This window comes from Panthera leo, chromosome D4 (assembly GCF_018350215.1).
Source record: "Panthera leo isolate Ple1 chromosome D4, P.leo_Ple1_pat1.1, whole genome shotgun sequence".
Classification (NCBI taxonomy): domain Eukaryota; kingdom Metazoa; phylum Chordata; class Mammalia; order Carnivora; family Felidae; genus Panthera; species Panthera leo.
The window spans coordinates 3530474-3552702 of NC_056691.1; the positions used below are offsets into that span (position 1 = coordinate 3530474).

Sequence of the window (22229 nt, forward strand, 5' to 3'; positions counted from 1 at the left end):
TTGTGTCTATATTATGTTTATTGTTTATCACCTGTTTCCCCTTGTCCCTTGCCACAGAGAGGACGCAATCCCCGCAGGGCAGCGGCGTGCTCACTGATGTGTCCTGAGCCCCTGTGGGGACACCTGCAGCCTTTTTAATGGGTTTATGTGTTTATGGAATGACGGGGTGCACTATTCGTTTGAACTAATAAAGTAGACTCCCTATGTAGACACTCCCTATAGAGGGTCGACTCCCTATAATATTGCATATTTTTTCGAAGTATGATTCCATATCAAATTCATTTTTTTAAAAATTTATCATGATATCCATATGCCGTTCTACTTATTACTGTGGGTATTATATTAATACACTTCCTAAGCTTATGTATCCAGTATATACCTGACACTCTTCAAAGGTTATATTTATAATGAGCTACATAATGTGACCTTCTTTTTTTTGTAGGATTCTTATGTGTTTTTTTTTTTTTAATAAAAGAGTCTATATTTATCTTCCCACTGTGGAAAAATAGTTCGCTGCACATCGTTAGAGCATGGGGCTGAGGCCGCTGGCTGGCCGATGAACTCACAGGGCAGGCTACAGGAGGGGCGAGACTTTTGCTAACCTCACAAGGGGCCTCAGGCCCAATGAATGGAGTTTGACAGCAATTCTTGCTACAAGTAAGAAAAAACAGTTTGGTGTGAGTTGATTTCTTTTACTTTTATCTGTGTAAAATATACACATGTAGCATTGGAAGAAGAAGAAAGAGGAGGAGAAGAAGAAGAAGAAGAAGGAGGAGAAGGAGGAGGAGGAGGAGGGGGAAGAAGAGGAGGGCGAGGAGGAGGAGGAGGTGTGAGGAAAGAGAAGGCCAGAAGAAAAGGAGGAAGGGGGAGTAGGGGGAGGGGGGGAGGGGGAGGAGGAGGGACGGGGAGGGGGAGGAGGAGGGAGAGGAGGAGGGGGTGAGGAAAGAGAAGGCCAAGAAGAAAAGGAGGAAGAGGAGGAAGGAGAGGAGGGGGAGGAGGAGGGGGAGGAGGGACGGGGAGGGGGAGGAGGAGGGAGAGGGGGAGGGGGTGAGGAAAGAGAAGGCCAAGAAGAAAAGGAGGAAGAGGAGGAAGGAGAGGAGGAGGGGAAGAAGGGGGGGGGAAGGGGAGGGGGAGGAGGAGGGAGGGGGGAGGGGGTGAGGAAAGAGAAGGCCAAGAAAAAAGGAGGAAGAGGAGGAAGGAGAGGAGGGGGAAGAGGGGGAGGAGGAGGAGGAGGGGAAGAGCAGAAGAAGAGGGAAAGGAGGAGGAGGGATGGGAAGGGGAGGAGGAGGGAGAGGGGGAGGGGTGAGGAAAGAGAAGGCCAAGAAGAAAAGGAGGAAGAGGAGGAAGGAGAGGAGGAGGGGAAGAAGGGGGGGGAGGGGGGAGGGGAGGGGGAGGGGTGAGGAAAGAGAAGGCCAAGAAGAAAAGGAGGAAGAGGAGGAAGGAGAGGAGGAGGGGAAGAAGGGGGGGGAGGGGGGAGGGGAGGGGGAGGGGTGAGGAAAGAGAAGGCCAAGAAGAAAAGGAGGAAGAGGAGGAAGGAGAGGAGGAGGGGAAGAAGGGGGGGGAGGGGGGAGGGGAGGGGGAGGGGGTGAGGAAAGAGAAGGCCAAGAAGAAAAGGAGGAAGAGGAGGAAGGAGAGGAGGAGGGGAAGAAGGGGGGGGGAAGGGGAGGGGGAGGAGGAGGGAGGGGGGAGGGGGTGAGGAAAGAGAAGGCCAAGAAGAAAAGGAGGAAGAGGAGGAAGGAGAGGAGGGGGAAGAGGGGGAGGAGGAGGAGGAGGGGAAGAGCGGAAGAAGAGGGAAAGGAGGAGGAGGGATGGGAAGGGGAGGAGGAGGGAGAGGGGGAGGGGGTGAGGAAAGAGAGGGCCAAGAAGAAAAGGAGGAAGAGGAGGAAGGAGAGGAGGAGGGGAAGAAGGGGGGGGAGGGGGGGGGGAGGAGGAGGAGGGGGAAATAGGACAAAGAACCCAAGCAGCTTGCTCAGCAGCAGTGAAGGGCAGAGGTGCAACTGGAATATTTCCTTGAATGAGCTGTTCTGGGAACCAGCCCTTCTTTGAAGATGATTCTCGAGAAGTGTCACAAATACGCCAGCTGCTATAAAATTACAGAATCAAGTGCATTTCTTTCAAAGGATCGTGCAGATACGACACAGGCCAGAACGTAGGAGGAAGATTGTCCTTGGCCACGGCTCACTTTGCCCGTTGGTTTCAGAATAAGGAAAGAGGGGCGTGTCCCCACGGCTCCCGTGGCCAGAAGCCATGGGGAGGATCTGGGAACCCTCTCTCCCCGTGGGGCTGAGAGGGGCGTTTGGTGGCTGCACCTCCCGCTGTACAGACTGCCTGGGGGCGAATATCGCCGTTGAACGACAGCTTTACCTTGGGGGATTAACATCCAAAGCGTTGCTTCCACACCTGCGAAATGGCGGTGGCCACGGTGCCTGCCCACGGGGCTCCGAAGAGACTTGTCCACAGGGCATGCTCAGCCCCGATGCTGACCCTTCATACGTATTTAGGAGCTGTTACGAATTTTATACCTGGTCATGGTTCCATTTTCCCATGCTTTCCGCAAAGGTTAGGAATGGTACTCGAAGGGAGAGGGTTTTGATAGTCTCTCTGATGAACATTTAGATTCTCTAACTAGAAAACAAAAGCGCACGTGAACACGAACTTCTAGATTCATTTCAGACGTCCCGATTCCACGTTGACATCCGTCGCCGGGTAAACTCCCGGTTCCCTCCCTAGGTACCTAAGACGTGGTTCTCAGGTATCAGAATGACGGGGGCGCCTGGGCTCACTTCCCTGGAAACCAAACCCGGAACAAGTGTCTCAGTGTTTCTGACGCCTACGGAGAGCCCGGCTTTTTGTTCCTCCCGTCTCTGCCCCCTGCCCTCGATTCCCTCGGGCTGTGCTTACGTTGTTTATTTGTATTTTATTCTCGCCGGAGATGCTGCGTGTAGGCCATCCAGAATCTTTTTCTGGGGGCGGGGAGGGCTCGCTGGGAGCCGTGCACGCGGGGCTCACACACGCCGCTGCACCCCGCTGGTGGGCCTGTGGGGCTGCAGCTGTTGGATCTTGGAGCTTCGGTGATTCCAGAAGGTTTTTCTCCACCACCTGCTTGGATGACATCACACTGGAGTTACGGAGCAGTGTCCTTCCCTCACGGCCCACAGGGGATTTGTGATCTGTCTTCAGAGTTAGGCCCTGTTGACTCTCCTCTGGTTCCTGGGTCTCTGGTTCTACGTGTGTCCCTGGATGAGCACATCTGGGCCAGATGCCATCATGACTCCTGTCATGGGTGTCCACCGGTCCGGCCAGGGCAGGGAGCCCCAGGGGCCACCATGTTGGCTGGCCGTGGAGAATCCCTAGGCCCTGTCTTCCCTCCCTCCTTGCGAATTCTTTCCTCCCAGGTTCCGGCATCACTCGGTTCAAAAATCTTTAACGACTCCCTTTGGCCACAGAGTTAAGTGTTAATGTAATACAAACCCACTTGGCTCTTTAGAAGCATGTGGGGCTCCAGCCTCATAATCACTACACTGTTCACATTCCTGGTGGGCCCGACGCCCCCTTTCTTGATCATTCCCCCCTCTGCTCCTACTCACTTGTAACCTGCGAGTGTGCGGGTGGACGTTTAACACCGTCGTTTAGGACCCTGGCGTGGGGTCGTTGCTGAAGTCGTTAGCTTTTCGGAGCTGCCAGCTTCCAGAGGCTTCCAGAGCACAGTCACTTCTTGCAATGCCTTGGGACTCCCTTTACCTCAGGAGGGACCCTTCCAGAACCAGCCCCAAGGTTTCGAGGATGCTTCTGTGTCAACGGCAGGCCTCTGTCCCCACCTTGTCCACATCCGTCACGAGTCTCCATGCTCCTCGTGTAGAAGGAACTGTTTAAACAATGCTCAGATTTACTTGTGTGGACATTTTTCTCATCTATTGATATCAACCCAGGCACAGATGGGACCGGATTTCTTTCCTAAACAAGTTCGTCACATAGGAACCAACCTTTCCTTGGAGATGAGATGTTGGAATTGACTTGGCCTCTTCCAGAGGCCGCCAGATGGGAAATGGATTTGGAAGGTGTCCCATGGAGGGACAGCCCTTGGCTTCTCCCCTGGGGGACTGGTGCCTGATCCGGGAGGGTTGGAAAGGGTGGGCTGGTGAACACGGTGGTGTGGAGTCGAGCATCAGAGCTGGAGCGCCGAGGAGACCGTCGGGTTGGGCGTGAGCGGCTGTCACAGGCACAGCTGTGCTCAGTCCGAGGGTCAGCAGAGAAGGAACAGCGACAGCTCCCGCCAGGTGGGCACCCATGACCCCACCTCCCTGAAGCTCACCTCCCTCCGTGAGCAAAGCAGGTGCCGTGTGTCACTTCACAAAACACATTTGAAGAGAGTTGCTGCTCAAATTTCCCCCCTACCTTTTATTATACACATTTTCAAATATGCCAAAAGTTGAAATAGTTCCACAGCACACACCCATCTCCCCGCACCCAAACCAACATTCGGCCCTACGGTGGTGGCTTTGTCACAAGCCTGCCCTGCCCTCTGTCCACAGTTTGACGCAGACATGAGTTAGTCTGTTTTCAATCATGGTGTTTGATTCATTTTAAAATTTCAAAAGTAATTTAAAAAGGGCATGGGGTCTTATTATTATCAAAAGGGCACACATTGAAACAAAATGAAGCTGAAGGCTGAGAGGGGCCATCCTTACAGAAGACAGGGTGACCGAAGAAACACCACGGTGGTGGCCACTCTGAGCTACACAAGTCTGCAGGTCAGCAGGTCAGCAGAGCCTTGGGCCATGTGCTGGGAGGTTGTGGTGGACCAGACAGGGGAGAGCGGGGGAGAAAAGGCATGAGGCCCAGAGACAGAAATGCAAGCTGGAAACCAGGCTGGTGGTTCCCTGGGGGTTTCTCCCTGAAGGGAGTGGACAGACAATGCAAGGCTGGCTTGGGGAGGCATGAGAAAGAGAGCCTTGTACCACACGAGGGGCCAAGGTAAGCAAAGGACTAGGAGGAGCCCAGGTGCTCTGGACTGGCCATCCAGTCCCTGTCAGCCCCCACAGTCCACAAGCCAGCTCCCGGTGACACACGTGGGCCCTGCGCATGGGGGGAGTGGACGCTTTACTGTGTGGTGATGAGCTGGGTCTGGGGTGACAGCATGACCTGTTAGTGGCATAGGGCACATTCATTCATTGACCCATCCATCCATCCATCCATCCACCCACCCACCCATCCATCCACCCATCTGCTTGTCCATCCATCCGTCCATCTGTCCACCTGTCCTTCTGTCCATCCATCCACCCATCCATCCATCCATCCACCCATCCACTTGTCCATCCATCCACATATCCATCCATCCATCCATCCATCCACCCATCCATCCCCCATCCACCCACCCATCCACCACCCACCCATCCATCCACCCATCCACTTGTCCATCCATCCGTCCATCTGTCCACCTGTCCATCCATCCACCCGTCCATCCATCCATCCATCCATCCACTTGTCCATCCATCCGTCCATCTGTCTACCTGTCCATCCACCATCCACCATCCACCCATCCACCCAACCATCCATCCACCCATCCATCCGCTTGTCCATCCATCTGTCCATCTGTCCACCTGTCCATCCACCCACCCATCCATCCATCCATCCATCCATTTGTCCATCTATCTATCCATCCATCCATCCATCCGTCCATCCATCCATCCATCCACCCATCCATCCATCCATCCATCCATCTGTCTGTCCATCCATCACAGAGACCTTGTCACAAGGGAAAGTTCTGATAAATGACCATATACTGTGAGATTATGTTATCAACTCATGGCCTTAGATACTCTTACTTTTCTTCTTTACTTTGTTTTGAGGTCTTAAGATGAAACATCCTGTGGGTGTCTTTCCCAGAAGTGAGCAGGGGAAGAAGAGGTGAGCTCTCATCCCATGCAAAAGTCAGGGATGGGGAAGAAGACTGGGGTCACCCTGAATGTGGTTGGGGGAGTTTTGTGTGTCCCCATCTCATGTTGCCAAAAAGCACTCCAAGCTGGCAGACGTCATTCCTTGTATCTAATTGTGACTAAATCAACATTTGTTCCCTAAACAAACGATGCTTCCAGAATACATAAAGTTGCTTTGTGTGTGGCCATTATTAAAGTACCATGAAAACTTGCCTTTGTTGTCTTGGATGTGCAAAGCCAATATAGCTTATTTTTTTAGTAACAGATTGGGAGGTCCTTATGAGATCCTACCTCAGTGGGTAAAGGGGAGATGGGTTCTTTTTAAAGTTTATTTATTTATTTTGAGAGGGAGACTAGGGGAGGGGCAGAGAGAAGAGAGAGAGAATCCCAAGGAAGAGAAAGAAAAGTCAGCATGGAGCCTGACGCGGGCCTCGATCCCACATCCTAGGATTGTGACCTGAGCCGAAATCAAGGGTTGGACACTTAACCGACAGAGCCCCCCAGGTACCCCGGGGAGATGGGTGTTAATCATCGTGCTCAGGTTGCCCAGAAGAAAACTCAGAAGCAAGGAGGGGAGAGCAGGTAGTTTATTTGAGAAGTGATCCAGGAAGGTGGGAAAGGCAGGCACCAGGGGACCGTGTGCTGCCAACGCCTTTAACGTCATGGGTCCTAGAGCTCAGCCCCGCGGGGGAGCTCTGCGCCAGCTACCCCTCCTGGCCTTGGAGGGGGCTGGGGCATAAATCCGAGGACATGCCCTCCCTGCTGAGCTCCGTGGACACTTCCTGCCCCCTCCACGTGTGCTCACAGTGAGCCCCGCCCCCGCACCGCAGGAGGGGACGCGAGCAGGATGCTGACAAAGCCTACCGCACTGGCACATTACGATGAAAGTTCAGAATATCAGCATCCCGTTAGATAAGCTAGGCCGTGTTGACGAAGGTCTTTTTGAGAAAGTGCTTCTGGATTTCTGCTCTTTTCCCTTCTTCTCTCCGATATGACAGCGAGGCAGGTACATTTTTGAGGGCTCCTGCTAAGGGAGACAGGGCATTGGATCTGGTGCCCTTGAAATCCCGCCTGGTTTCTCCTTCTCATGTGGCTTGTCTGTAGACGCTGGTCCCGTCTGGCTTCCCGGGGGTGTGTCCACACCTCCCGCTGCTGTCCTTGGTTCCAGCCTTTTGTGCTGCCCCCTCCCCCTCCCCCCAGGCCCTGACATCGCAGAACATCGCTGGCTGGTCTCTGGGGTCTACTGTGCTTGACTGCATCCCTTCTCCAAGACACACGGGAACCTCTGGACGCCTTGGGGACACACAGGAAGAGGCAGGGACGCTGCATCAGGCTGGTTCATCTCTGCATCATCATCCACCAAAGCGACTCTGTTTCACTGCTTCTCTGGTGCACAGCGCTGGGGTTCTAAGTGGGGGACGTGTCCTGGGTCCACGCTTTCTCTTTCCACCACCTAGCCTGCCTCCTCATGTCCCTGAGGGCCTGGGGAGAATGATGGGACTCATTTGCCTCTCTGCCCACATCCTCCCTCTCTTTCTCTCTCTCTCTCTCTCTCTCCCTCTTTACAGGAACCTGGAACGATGGAGGTTGCTTTATATCCTGTTCTCTCCAGCCCTGGCTAATGCTAAACCCGAAGGGTGCATTGCCAAGGTCAGACTCTCAACGGAAACTTAAAAGAAAAAAAAAAAAGAGCATCCTTGGCTTACAAAACGAGTGCTTTTCTGCAAATCCTTTTCTGGATGCCGAGCGTAAGATTGAACCGTTCTTGCTATTTGTCTAGTGGCAGACCTGACTATCCTTGAAGCAAATGAATGCCTCCGCCACAGAAAGAACCTGTCAGTACAAACCCATGAGGGCAAGACACCAACATCAATATATTTCAGCAGCATTATTCCCGTTTCATTTCGCATCTAATTTTTATTTTTTTATTTTTTAGTGTTTGTTGTTGAGAGGGGGCGAGGGGCAGAGAGAGAGGGAGACACAGACTCCGAAGCCGGCTCCAGGCTCCGAGCTGTGAGCACAGAGCCCGACGCGGGGTCGAACCCACAAACGGTGAGATCATGGCCTGAGTTGTTGTTGTTGTTGTTGTTGTTGTTTTTTTGTAAGTGCAAGACCATGGTCAGAAAATAAATTCCATCAACCTGGCTGATTCTGTCTTCCATTTTCTCCAGGCGTCACTTGCCCTTTCTATACTTTCAGTTTGGAAAGTCAGCGGCAGTCAGAACGCTGGTCTCCTCGAGGAAGAGAAAACCAAGTCGAGCTGGTCTGCGTAGGGCTTCCCGGCTCGAACAACGCAGTTGCGGCCCCTCCACGGAACCACAGGACGCGCTTCTCTCTGTCTCTGTCTTGGCCGTCAGCGGCCTCCCTCGGGGCCGGCGTGGCTCTGGTCCTTCCAGGCACCACATCCAGACACGGCAACTTCCAGAGGGAGAGGGGGACGTTGTCCCGCGGCACCTCCCCCTCAAGCGTGAGGGGTGTGCCGCGGACCCTGGGGTGTGCACCCGGGCACTTCTTTTCAGGAGGGGAACCTCACTTTCCAGCTGTCCGGAGTGTTGACCGGTGAGGTCTCACCGCCCAGGCCCTCCCCAGGGATTGCACTTGTCCGAGGGGGGCCCCGTTTCTCGACAGCCTGCCCCTCCCTGGGTCCGAGCCCTGGGACGTCCCATCCGCAGTGACTGGCCCACGGGATAGGCTGGCATCTGTGCTTCCCACCCTGCCCGATCTTGTTTTCCTCTCTCCTCCGAGGGTTGCGTACTTGGGAGCACTCCCCGATAAACCTCTTGTGCACAAAACTCGGTTTCGGAATCTCCCTCCCACGGAAGTCACTCGGAAAGAATTCGCACGAGGAGCGGTCCTGAGAAGCTGATTTACAACACCGTTCGGGGCAGAGACCCCCTGGCCCCCAGCTGGCCACGAGGACCCACCCGTGGGACTGGCCCTTGCAGGTCTGTGGCAGTGCAGTTGGGAGAAGCGTTACCAGTGACAAAGTAGAACAGAGGAACCAGGGGAGAGCGTGCAGGGCAGCTCGCCTCTCCTGTCCTCCTGGCCGCCAGACCAGTGATGGGGGTCAGGCGCAGGTCACGCATGAGCCTGATGGAATCAGCCGCCACCAACCAAGGCTGACACGGCCTCTGTCGCCGCAGAAACCAGCCTGATGCTTGAACACGGCGTATCCCTCAGACGAACGCGCCGCTTGGTGGCGAGTTGATTACGTTGGATCCCTTCCACCCTCGAAGGGGAGAAATTCATCTTGACTGAAATGGACTTCTATTCTAGCTAAAGGTTTGACTTCCTCATCTGTGAAGCCTCAGCTTCTGATGCCTTACCGAAAAGTCTCAGACCGAGGGGCCCTCTTGACAACAGACGAGGTGCCTTGGCGGTGGGCACACAAGCATGGCAAGGCTTGGCACTCACCGCATCACCGGGAGCAGATGGCCCGATGGAACCGTCACAAAGGCTCGGGGAGGCCCAGCAGCGGTACCAGCTTGGACATGACGCCCTGCAGGGATGGGGCGCCACCCTCCAGGACGCATCGTCGGTGAGCGGCGCTGCGTCCCCGGCGGTTGGAGCACGTGTCTGGGAACCAAGGGGGGTAGCAAGCACGCACCTGTTCGCCATGAGTCCCGTGGCCCACCTGGGGAGTAGTCTGGGTTTCCGTTCCCAGCACCTTCAGGTTGTGTGGTTCTGGGCATCGTATTCCCAGAGGACAGGTGTCCACCAGGGGTCACAGCACCCCGGCAGGGTCGCTGGCCCCGACCGTCAGGAGGTAGGCTGCTTCACGCGTGGAGGCGGGCAGAAACAAGGTGCGTACCCGGGGCATCCCCTGGGGCGCCACTGGGTGCTGCCTCACCTAACTTTGATGGCAGGTAGACAGACGTGGCACCCATGGCCCGAGCAGGTCTTGGCGGGAGAAGCTCAAACCCTCAGGGAAGCGGGTCTGGGTCACTGCACGGCGCCTGGCCCGCGGACTGGCAGAGGGGGTAGCCGGGAGCGGGGGCGGGGGTCTCGGATGGCTCGTGGAGGAGGGAGATTTAAGCATCGGTTGTGGCTGGGAGGCAAGTCACAGTGTCTGGACTGTGGCACCTCCCGCCGATTTTCTTGGGGCATTTTCCCCAGGAGGGAGATAAGCCGGAGAACATGGGAGTCCCGGCTCCCGGGTGGGTGGGTTACTACATGAGCTAGTGATCTGAGCCGTGCCGGACACAGTGTCGTAGACGGTCGTGGGCGTCCCGACGACCCCGTGTGACCGAGGCTCTCCTTCTGTGCCGCCCAGAAAGGGGTCACGAAGCCGGTGGCGCCTGCTCCCCGGGGACAGCCCACAGCAGTGACCAGGTGGCCTCCGAGGGCTCACCTCAGTCACACAGCGCCCCTGGGGTTGCCTGAGGTCTCTGTGAGGACTGCACCCCGGCCGAACTCCCCGGGGCCAGTTCTGACTCCCTCACTTTCTCGTAGTTGCTGTTCCCAAGAACGCTCCTCGATAAATCACCTGCACACGAGCCTCCCTCTCTGAGTTCTTTTCCAGGGAACCCGCTGAAGCCATAACTCGTGCCCGGAAATGTCCCCAAGGCAACACCTCTCCAGCCTGACTGGATAGAATTGAGTGTTGCGCCTGTGCGACCGATCATTTGGGAGTGGGAGGGATGTCGGGGACAACCAAATGGCCACTCTCCGTGGGATGTCGGGAGTTGGTGACCAGCACGTAGACCTCCCGGAGATTCCCCCAGAGCTGCGTCTGCACAGAGATGGGCAGGATGGGGTGCTTGTGGCACGGAGCCTGCGGGCTGGCACCTGCTTCCCAGAGGAACAGAGCAGCAGCTGCCGTGGTCAGCGTGTGACACAAGGCTTGCTGGCCTGGCCCCATTTCGGAAGCCCCAAAACACGTGCGGGGGGATGTTGGCATTTCTAAGGGCTATCGTCACCCTCTGTAAAAATTAACCTCAAATCTTCGGTGCTTTCTTTTGTGAAGGACTTCCATTACATTTAATTCGAAAAGTCCCAGGCAAACTCCGGGCTCGGGGCTCCTTCTGAATGAGAACTTGACTCTCGCGTTAGGATTCTAAGGGCACGGAGCGGGCAGTACGGTGTGTACCCTGGGACTCGAGTTCGAAGGATGTAATAACAGTTGTAGGAAAATAAAAGCAAGGGATCTGCGGCCAAGTACATTCGGAAATGGCGTGGTTGACAAGGGAGAGAGGTCTCTCTTTTCCACGGGCTCTCGTCGCTACCTGTCCCACACAGCCCTGGGGAGGGGGGGGCTGCCGGTGACCTCAGGGCACCTCTGGTGGCCACGGCGGTGTTCTGTTTTTGCAAGTTTGCGAGTGCTTATCAGCGACTCCCGGCACGCAGCCTGGTGCGGGCTGCGCGGGCCATTCTCCCTGTGGTGCACAACACGATTGAGTTTTGTACCCCCGGTGTGAGCAAGAGAACCCCGGAGTAACAGAAACCCCCACCGGTACTTCCTGCCAGACGGTGGGTTTGCAGCTCTCCTGGCTGCCTTCCCTTTCCCAGCCTGGGATCCGAATCAAAGGATTCTTCGTTTAATTCCATGCTCACCGGTGTTCTCTCTCAGAGCCAAGGAGAAATGTGGCTGAGTCACAGCCGGCATGAGAAACCCCCGCTGACTCAGTTTGAGTAACCTCCGCGAACGGGGCTCTCGCTTCTCGCCAGGACACGCTGCCCGGGATGCCTGCCAGAGCCTCTATTTTAGGTTCGTCTTGTTTTTGTCTCTTGGCAGTGTATTCAATCAGGATATTCATAGGAATGGCGAGTGCTTAAGAAAATCAACAATGGGTGTCTTGAAAAATTCTTAAAGATGCAGTAGTTTAACTCGACACTCAGACCCCCACCGATGAGAAATGCGTTCTCAACCGTGCGTATTATTATAACTGGATGCAATGAAAACTGAGTTATATTAGGTACGGTTTTCTGGAGGCTCTGAGTCTTTTGATTCCCTTCTGGCATTTTCGGTCCCTTCTTGCGGCTCTGTGAACTGTTGCAAGTTTCAACGACTTCGGGCAAGGGCGTGGGGTACAGGAGCGCCAGAGCCGCCGTCCCGCAGCGGGGTTTGAGGATGGCCATCGGGAGGGACGGCAGAACAGGCCGTCGTGGGAGGCGTGTGCAAAGGGAGGCCCGGGAAACGGAGCTACCTCGGAGGAAGACACAAATGCAGTTTGCTAACAAGGCTCCTCCTCGCACCCCTAAGCAGGTCACGGAAATAGCCCCCAAGTGCAAACAAGGCTACAAGGTTGGTTCCAGATGTCTCGTGACCTGAGAACGCCCTGTGTTGCCCAATGCGCTACTCGTCCTCTCGGATCTGGTCCCAGGATGTTATTTCGAGCAAGGTCTTGTAACTGCTGGCTGGGAGGGGGGGCTCTAGCGTGTCCCCGGTGCCCCCATTTGTGCACCTGCTGGGGAGTGCCGATCGAAGCCCGTCTCCAAGGCACACGGGGAGGGAAACCGAAGTAGCCGCTTCCTTCCTCTTGCTCATGCACAGTGGCTGGCGCACAGCGGGAGTCACACGGTGAGGTGTCAGCGTGCTGAGGCCCAGCAGAACTGGTACTGACAAACAAACAACAGCCACACGCAGGGAAAGCACAGAATGTCTCTGGGCATCCTCTCCCACAAAAATACAGTCCTGCTGGAAGTGATCACGAAGCTAAGGTGAATGTTTTCGTGGAGACAGACACGAAGACCTTCCCAGTGTCAGTGAACGAGCTGGGGACACGGGGCCTGGATGACCAGGTACTGAGTGCCCCAGGGCTCGGTGCTGGGAAGCATGAGCAGACAATCCCTGCAATTCCCCCCCCCCCAACCCCCAAGAGGTCACCTACAGGAAGAGGGAGACTGGAGTCTTGTCCATAAACCACACTCTAACCTGGATCTACAGAAGGCCATGAGTTCGTCTGAAGATTACTTCCCCATATGTTTTTTTCCTACTACTTTTTGCAAGTGTAAAAGATAGTTCCAGAATAAAAAAAAAAAAAAAATCCAGTGGACAGGCTACAGAATCCCACGGTATCCTAAAATTTTACCAAACAACAGATATATTGTTTGGCCTTGAGCCAAGTAAATTGTGAATGCGAGGTCACCTTCTGGACGAAGGTGTCCATCATTAGGTAGTGTCAGAGCGGTGCCCCTGGCCCGTGCCTACGTGTGTGGACGGAATGTTTGCACGCCCCCATCCATACGTGAAAGCCCAACCCCCAAGTTAAATGCAGCCACAAGGGTGGGGTCTTGATCCAATAGGATTAGTGTCCTTACACAAAGAGAAACCAGAGAACTCTCTCTCTCTGTCTCCATGCTCACAAGAGAGGTCATGTGAGCACATCGCGGCAGCCACCTATGAGCCCAGGGAATGAAACGTACCTTCCAGCCTCCGGAACCATAAGAAACCAATCTCTGCCGTGGAAGCTGCCCAGTCTTACTGCCCGGTGGTATTTTGTCATGTGGCCGGGACAGACTAATGCAAGCATATCTCACACCACCCACATGGTGCCTGGAGTGCTAACAGTGAATATACAGACTCTGATCATAGATTTGTCGTTTAGCAATTGCTTGCTATGTGCTTGACATTGTTGGTCACCTTGGCCTTTACTTATTGCCCCTTGTGTTATGGTGTTGTTCCTTCCCTTTTATTTTTTTTTAATTAAATTTTTTTAATGTTTATTTATTTTTGAGGGGGGGGGGGGTGGGAGGGACAGAGAGAGAGGGAGACACAGAATCCGAAGCAGGCTCCAGGCTCTGAGCTGTCAGCACAGAGCCTGACATGGGGCTCGAACTCATCAACTATGACATCATGACCTGAGCCAGAGTCAGGCTCTTAACTGATCGAGCCACCGAGGCACCCCAGTTTCCCTCCCTTTCCTTGGTGAGTTCTGGGCCATAATGGTAGGTAGCCTTGGGTGTCGCCGTGAGGACACATGTGGTGTCAGGCGGGCTGACATACTGTCACTGAGGAAGGCCCCCAGTAGAACCTGGCTACTGCTTGGTTTTCTCTGCTTCACTCTCTTAGGATTCACCCAACTTGGATGGGTTGTACTTCTGCTTCATTGCATACTGGGGGCGCGTAGAACCTTTGAGTAAAACCTGATCACCTGTCTCCTGGGTTTGCACATTAACCACCATGCGTTTGGAACCAGCCCATCCCAATGGCGAACTGTGCCGTGGGGGCACTTATGTCACAGGAGTTGAAGGAACAGAAGGAAGGAAGTCCCATCTGGAGAGCTGACTTCCAGTGATACCACTTTTTTCCATACCCACCTCGTTTGAACCTAGGAGATTCTAGAACCGTCTACCTTGAGGAGGTGATACCTTGCCTCACTCACTACCTGCTTACATCCCAATGGGAAGCTGGTATTGCCGGCAGAGAGATTCTGGACTGGACTCAGACCGTGGGAACCCTTGGTGGGTTAGCCGAGCCCAGCTGGGTGGGGACACGTCTCCCCAGTGGGCAATCCAGGCTTTCTGCTCTGCTACCCACACAGGTTTGGGCCGCAGCCATGGCCTGGGGCAGGATTAACTCTCTCAGCAGGGGTCTGCTCGGTTTATTAGATGAATAGCAACATTTTCTGGTAATCGTTTAAAAACTTTTTAAACATTTATTCATTTTTGAGAGACAGAGAGACAGAGCGTGAGCAGGGCAGGGGCAGAGAGAGAGGGAGACACAGAATCCGAAGCGGGCTCCAGGCTCTGAGCTATCAGCACAGAAACTGACGCAGAGCTGGGACCCCCAAGCTGTGAGATCGTGACCTGAGCTGAAGTTGGACGCTCAACCGACTGAGCCACCCAGGCACCACCCCGCTAATAGTTTTAATGCTCCGTTATTTCTTCTGTGTTTAATTTTTTAAAATGGCTTACAAAATTTTGGTAAAATAGACATCATAAAAAATTGACCGTTTAAGTGCACAGTTCAGTCGCGTTAAGCACAGTCACACTGCCGTGCGACCGTCACCACCAGCTGTCTACAGACTTTTTTTCTTTTTTTTAGCTCGCAAAACTGAAACCCTGTCCCCAGCAAACACTAACTGCTCCAGCCTCCGGCAACTGCCGTCTACTCTCTGTGTCTGTGGGTATGACGACTGTGGGGACCTCACAGAAGTGGAGACCCGCAGTATTTGTCCTTTGTGAGTGGCTTACTTCATTCAACATAGTGTCCTCCAGGCTCGTGCACGTTAGAGCAGGAGACAGACTCCCCGCCCTTTCTTTCTTTCTTTTTTTTTTTTATTAATTTTTTTTAATTTATTTTTGAGACAGAGAGAGACAGAGCACGAACGGGGGAGGGGCAGAGAGAGAGGGAGACACAGAATCGGAAGCAGGCTCCAGGCTCTGAGCCATCAGCCCAGAGCCCGACGCGGGGCTCGAACTCACGGACCGCGAGATCGTGACCTGAGTTGAAGTCGGACGCTCAACCGACTCAGCCACCCAGGCGCCCCTCCCCGCCCTTTCTAAGGCGACTGCAGTTCCATTAGAAAGATGGGCCACGTTTGGTTTATCCATCCAGCTGTTGGTGGACACTTGAGCTCCTTCCACTTTTTTTGCCGTTGTGAATAGAGCTGCCGTGAACAGGGGCGTACAGATAACCTCTTCACGCTTTCGCCTAATATGACGTTATTTCATGCCCCTCTCTGAGACGAGAAAACTCTGCATTTAGCTCCGCTCCTTCTCCTTCTTTCTACAATAAATGCCTCTGATCTTGGGTAATAACTCTTTATTAATGTTTCTGAGAACCAAGCCTGCACTTTTCCTTTTTCAATAGCTGAATAATAAGACATATTCTGGTAAAGTCCTAAGGATGGTTGAAACCATCGGGACATCATTTCACCCACTAAATTCTCGGGTATAACCACTTCAAGGGACTTTTTAAACACGAGCCCCATTAATTGCAATTGGACCACACCACTCAAGTACACAATTCCAACCCTCTGAGCCCTATAAGGGTGGCCCACACACCATCTTTGTGTGTAACCAGCTGGGGGGAAAGATACCCCATGCATAGTGCAGTCTCCAGGCCGTGAGGAAACGTCAACCTGGGGAAATCTCACTTGCTATGCTGGCCAGAACAGTAAAGACAACATAAAATTTTTAGCGGGGTAACAAACCAAGCACATTGCTTCTCATCAAGGCCCCACTGACTCAAAAGGGTGGACTGAAATGGATCCCTGCATGGTCCATATACCAGGTTCTCAGGAAGCCTTTGACTCGGCAAATCGGTGGGCCCCCGAAGACCAGAACTGGCGTCATTGAGAGGTCAACTCTCAACTGGCCATTGAGAGGTCAGCAAGTAAGTCACAGTGGCAAGAGGGAAACCGCGTGGCAGGTGAGGTGTATGGGTACAGGAGACCAATGTTGCTCCGGGATTTGTGCAGGTCTGTGCAGTGTGCTGGACAGTGTCATGGGGCCCCTGAGCTCCAAGGGATCACCAGGTGCCTGCAGGAGATCCAAGGGCTTGAGAGTGATCAGAGGTCTCCACCAGCCTTGCCAGCTTCCTACAAATCAGCCTCCAGTATCAGCCCAGGTAGTGATGACTACAGGTCAGCCAGAAGGCCTCTTGTTCTCCTAACATGACCACAACTGGGACCATAAAACACACTTATCAAATTTCAATGAATAGAAATCCTACAATGTCTGCTCTCAGGCCACGATGGCATTAAATTAGTAACTAATGACAGAAAAAAGAGAAAGGCCGTAAGTTACTGATATCAGACATCAATAAGATGTCCTGGACATTAAAATGACAATAAAAGAATACCATGAGCGACTGTATACCCACAGATTTTCATAACCTCGATGAAGTGGACCCATTCTTTAAAGGACACAATTTAACAAAGCTTATGCAAGAAAAAATGAACAATCTAAAGAGTCCTATTTCTTTTTTTTTTTTTTTTTTTTTTTTTTTTCAACATTTTTTATTTATTTTTGGGACAGAGAGAGACAGAGCATGAACGGGGGAGGGGCAGAGAAAGAGGGAGACACAGAATCGGAAACAGGCTCCAGGCTCCGAGCCATCAGCCCAGAGCCTGACGCGGGGCTCGAACTCACGGACCGCGAGATCGTGACCTGGCTGAAGTCGGACGCTTAACCGACTGCGCCACCCAGGCGCCCCTAAAGAGTCCTATTTCTATGAATGAAATTGAATCAACCATTAATAACCTTCCAAAACAGAAAACACCAGACCCAGATGAGTTCACCTGTGAGTTCTACTAACCACTCAAGGAAGAAATTATACCAATTCTCTACAATCTCTTCCAGAAGTGAAAAGCAGAAGTACGGCTTCTGAATTGATTCTGTGGGCTGGCATTACTTTAATACCGAGACCAGACAAAGATGTTGCAAGAAAAGAAAGCTACAGACCAATATCTATCAGGAACACAGATGCAAACATTTTCAACAAAATGTTAGCAAATCGAATCCGATAATGTCTTCGGATAAATACACACGACAACCAAGTGGGATCTACCCCAGGTATGCAAGACTGGTTCAACAGCTGAAAATCAACTAATGTAATCCACCCCATCAACAGGCTTAAAAACAAAAAAAGTCACACAATTGCAGCAATCGATGAAGAAAAAGCCTTTAACAAAATCTAGCACACATCCATGAAAAAAACTTTCAGCAAAATGGGAACAGTGGGGAGGTTCCTCAGCTTGCTTATCATCTACAAGATGCCTTTACCCAACATCATGCTTCATGGTGAGAAACTTCAGTCCTTCCTGTTAAAATCAGGACCAAGGCAAGGAAATGTCCTCTCACCACACATTTCCAATGTGGTACTGGAAGTCTTAGCTAGTACAAGAAGACACGGGAAGGAAACCCTAGTGGTTTAGAACAACATGTATTTATTCGATCGGTTTCCATGGGACAGGGATGCAGGCTGGATCGTCTGTTCGGGGTCTCTCAGGGTCGCTGTGGACTCGTGCTGGCCCACACAGCTGCCCCAGCTGGCCTGTGTCCTTTTCTGGAGCCCAGGGTCCCTCTTCTGCCCACGTGGTTGCTGGAAGAATTAAGCTCCTAGCGGTTGTAGGCCTATTCACACTCAGGATCTCTCCGCCTTCAGGGTGGGCTCCGTCCTTTTCAGGCTCACCTGTTTAGGTCAGACCCACCTGGATCGTCTCCTTTTTGATGAACTCCAAGTCAACTGATTAGTAATCTAATCACGAGCGATGCGTGGGCGTCATTTTAAAATTGTGCCTGCCACCGTATGTGTTTCTCATAACCACGCAAGGCAAGAAATTCACCACAGCCGAATGAAAGAGGCTCTGGAGCCTAGTAGTTTAAAGGTTCTGCCCTGGAATCAGCCGGCTTGGGGAGGTATTGCTGAGCTATCGGAGGAAGTTACGCATCCTCCCCGGCTCTCCTATGTCTACGATGCGGACAAACACCCATGCCCTGGATTTCGTGGGGTCCCAGAGAGCCCTTACCGAGCTCATCCATGTGAAGTCTGGCTGGTGCTTCGCACCCGCTGAGTCAGAGCGAGCGAGCATCTCTCACGACTGTTTCCGCAGTGGCCGCAGGGTCGCGGCAGCAGGTGCAAGGTTGTCTTGTGCACGCAAATCCCACCACCATGTTGTGCTGGGAAGGAGCCAAAGACCTTACGGAGCTTGGGATGGGAATTCCATAAACCAAGGACACCCTGCAGGAGGGCCTGAGGGGTGAGCCACAGCGAGGGTTCAGGGACCCAACAGCCCCTTGTATATGGCCGAATCGTCAGCCAAACTGGGCTGGGTGGAGCGTTAGTCATGGGACGGGGGCCAACGTGGCACGGCGAACACACGCATGTGAGGCTGCTCCTGTCCCCACTGCCAGCTTTGTGCTTTGAACAAGGACGACTGGTGGCTCTTCTGGGGCCATAGGGGCTGAATCTTGTCTCCAGATTTCCCGGGCTCTCGTCCTGCTTCTCCTACCAGTCCCGCGCCAGGCCTGACAGGAGTGACTTAAGCTGCTTTCCTTCTGAGAAACAAGTTACATAAACCCCACTCCCTGTATGGCCCCATGCGGGTTGAGTTACTTGAAAGCTCTGCTTTGAGTCAATCAAAACAGGGCCCGCCCGGGAGGGCACTCATTAGCGGATGCTAGAGCAGCAACTTCTGATGTTAATTACTGTTATTGGGATGTGTTCATTAAGAGTGGTGAGAATTATTTTGCAAGAGGCAGTGTTTATTAAAATGCAAATTGTCCCATGCCAGCCTCTTCCCTTCCAGCTTTGGAAATCAAAGAGAATTCTGGAGCGCGTGTTTATTTTAAGACAACTTTTCCCACCAACCTAGCCTGTGGCTTGCAGGTGAGGTCTTGGGATGCCTTATGCCTTTTGGCAGGTGGGCGCTCTTTCGTTCTGATTTACCCTTTGAAAATGAAGCACCGGCAAGTAAGGCGTTCAGACCAGTTCCGGCCAGAATAGGGAACACTTATCTCTGACGTCCAGACCCGTGCTGGCCCCCGTGGCTGCCACCAGCCACGTGTGGTTACTGAGCGCCTGAAATGTGGCTGGTCCAATTGACACGTGCTCTGTGGGCCAAATACACACCGAGATTCAAAGACTTACGGTAGAAAAAAGACAGTGAAAATTAATCCATTAGTGGTATTTTTTTTTGAGGGAGTTTTAAGGGGGGTCGGTACTGATTACGTGTTGGAATCATGATATTTTGGCCTCATTGCATAAAATTGCTTCTCTTGTGAAATTTCCCTGTGTTGCTCTTTGTGTCATAAATGCGGCTTCTAGAAAGTTGATGATTACACCTGTATCTCATTTGCTCGTCCTGTGGCTCAGGGCTGTTCCTGATGGAGCGAGGGCCCTGGTTCGACCTATGCCTTCTTATTGAGAATAACCTCCTTCCCGGGCTCTCGGCCTCCCGCATGGCCGCCCGCAGCCCTCCCACCCCCGGACCAGAGGACTCCCGCTGGCACAGCGTCGGGGTCACGCTGTATGACTGCCGTCATCCGGGCCCGTGCCTGCTTGCCCGCTGCACCTTCTCGCCTGCCAGCCACCTCTGTGTCCTGGCCCCAGAGCCCCGCCACGTCTGTGGTTTCCCCAGCCACCCCGTGCGCCTCCATCATCAAGGCTCCTGGGACCCCTTGTCCTTCCCCCAGACCGCCTCCCTCTACACCTCCCCTGTGTCCTCGATGCCCCTGCGTGCGGACAGACTCAGGGCTCCCTCTCTTGTCCTGACACGTCCTTATGACCCAGGGACCCTGCATCGAAACCTTCTGCTCCCCGCCGTCTCCTCTGGCCGCTCCTCTAGGGAAGGGCACCACATCTTTTCATCTGTGTCTGCGTGTCAAGCCGTAAATATTTGTCAAACACAGTGGAGGGGCCGGAGGGGAGAGCCCTTGGTGCTCATGTTACGTGTCTGTACCCACGGTGTGCAGCAGCAGCTGGGTCCCTGCAGGCTTTGTTTTTATTTTTATGTTTAATCATGACTTTCTTAATAGCAATGGAAACCAGGGTGGGGAGCGAACCCAGTGGCACTCTTTGCAGGTGGGAAGGAGCCCCAGGTGCTCCCTCCTCCCTCTCCAGCCGTCCGGTGCCCCTCGGGTCACGCCGGCTGGCGGTGGGGGGACACTTGGCGTTAGGGCGGGTTAAGCTGGGGCACCCGGCGCCCCTTAGCCACCTTCTGGGACGGCCGTCCCGAGAACAGAAAGCTCAGAGGGCGATTGGCCGTTGGCCCGTTTTCCCAGGAGATAGAAATCTCCTTTGTGCCACGCAGGCCAGCATCTGTGTGGTTTAGTGGCCAGTCTGTCTGGGGTTGTTGAGGCCATGTTGCCTCACCCCACGGCTCCCTGGGGCTCCCCCACGTGAGGAGGCGTCAGCTCCTGGCGGCGGCTTGGGCCCCATCTGCCCTCCCTGTGCTGGAGCCCTGGGCCGGGCTCCCGGAGCAGGTCAGCCATGAGAACAGGGTTCTTTGTTCGGGGATGTGCCCCTCCAGAATGCTCCTATGTGGAAAGCTAAGTGAGCAACCTGCTGGTTGTGGCCCATTCCGACCCCGAGAAGGGGGCTCCTTGGGGACTGGCTCTAGGTCCCTACAAGGCATCAGCCGATACTACTCCACTGAAAAGCCTTTGCTCTATAATGTGCTCAGCTCTTGGGTTTTCGGGAATGCACATTTTGGTAGATGGAGACCCGGCTTTCCTTTGGTCAGTAGAGCAGAGAAAGTCTGGCCTGTCCGGCAACCCAAACCCAAACCATACGCCAAATGGACTCTCTCACTTACCCGCCACACTACCAGGACACGGCGCGTGGAAAGCCGCAGGGTGGGGAAGACAGGTGTCTCGCAGTCGGGCAGGTGGGGCTGTGGGGGGCGAGCTGGAGGCTCGGGCACCGCAGACCTTGTCCTGGCTTTGGCCAGCCCAGCTCTCCCCGGGGGGTCGCGGCCCACGGGGCCTCACCGCGGCGTCACTGCGGGGCCGCCCATCACCATAACCCAGTCCTCCATCAGACGCGCTCAAGGTTGCTTTTTGCTCAGCGAGACCAGGTTTGGAACTTGAAGACCTACCTACTTTTCCTCTGAGGGATCCAGGTGATTGTGAGGCTGTGCGTCGGGCCACTGGGCAGCCGGGTCCAAGACCTCCACGGCCCTACGCCCAGCCACCCTCCTTCCCCTACAGCTCCCAGGGGGACGGATGGGAGCCCCAGCAGGCCCTGCAGCCAGGGGCCCCGGGGAAGGCATGGGATTAGAGCCTTACCTAATCCTAAGCATACCTGCTACTCCTTCGGAGTCTCTATGACTCAGGTTTTCCAGGATTTCCTTGTCTTTTTTTTTTTTTTTTTATAAAACATTTTATTTATTTTTGAGAGAGAGAGAATGTGAGCATGGGAGGGGCGAATGGATCCTGGACCCTCTGGGCCCTCAGGGTCACAGGATCCTTCAGGCCTCGGTTTAACCATCTGTAAAATGAACACAGGACCCTCCATAGTCTAGGCCCAGCCTCTCAAGCCGCGTATTAAGCCCATGAACAAATGGAACCTCCACGCGGAATCGGTTGTCAGAGCCCAGGGAGCCCACGCGCGCTCCCGGTGGGGACGGTAGGTCACATCGTCTCCCTGCCTCGTTAGCCACCGGCCACCGTCTCCCGTCTCCTGCTGGATCTTCACAATGTGAAATATCGTATCTTGGCAAAGCACAGTTTTGTCTGTAAGCTTGTGGTGGTTTCGGACTGATTGCGTTTTAAACAGGCTGCTGGTTTTCGGACTTCTGTCGTTGTGACATCAGAGCGTCCCCAGTCGCCACGTGTCTGGTTCAAACAGGCGATCTGCTGTGCTGTCTTGGTAAATTGGAACGCCCAGCCCGATTTCTTCCTCCC

At 53.8% G+C, this 22229-nt stretch overlaps 1 non-coding gene across 1 annotated transcript; it reads left to right on the forward strand.

The window, feature by feature from the left end:
* The first annotated feature begins 512 nt into the window (after positions 1-512).
* On the forward strand, positions 513-659 carry LOC122205727. Its single transcript, XR_006196229.1, has one exon. It is a non-coding gene; the product is annotated as a small nucleolar RNA SNORA62/SNORA6 family (small nucleolar RNA).
* Positions 660-22229: the final 21570 nt, after the last annotated feature.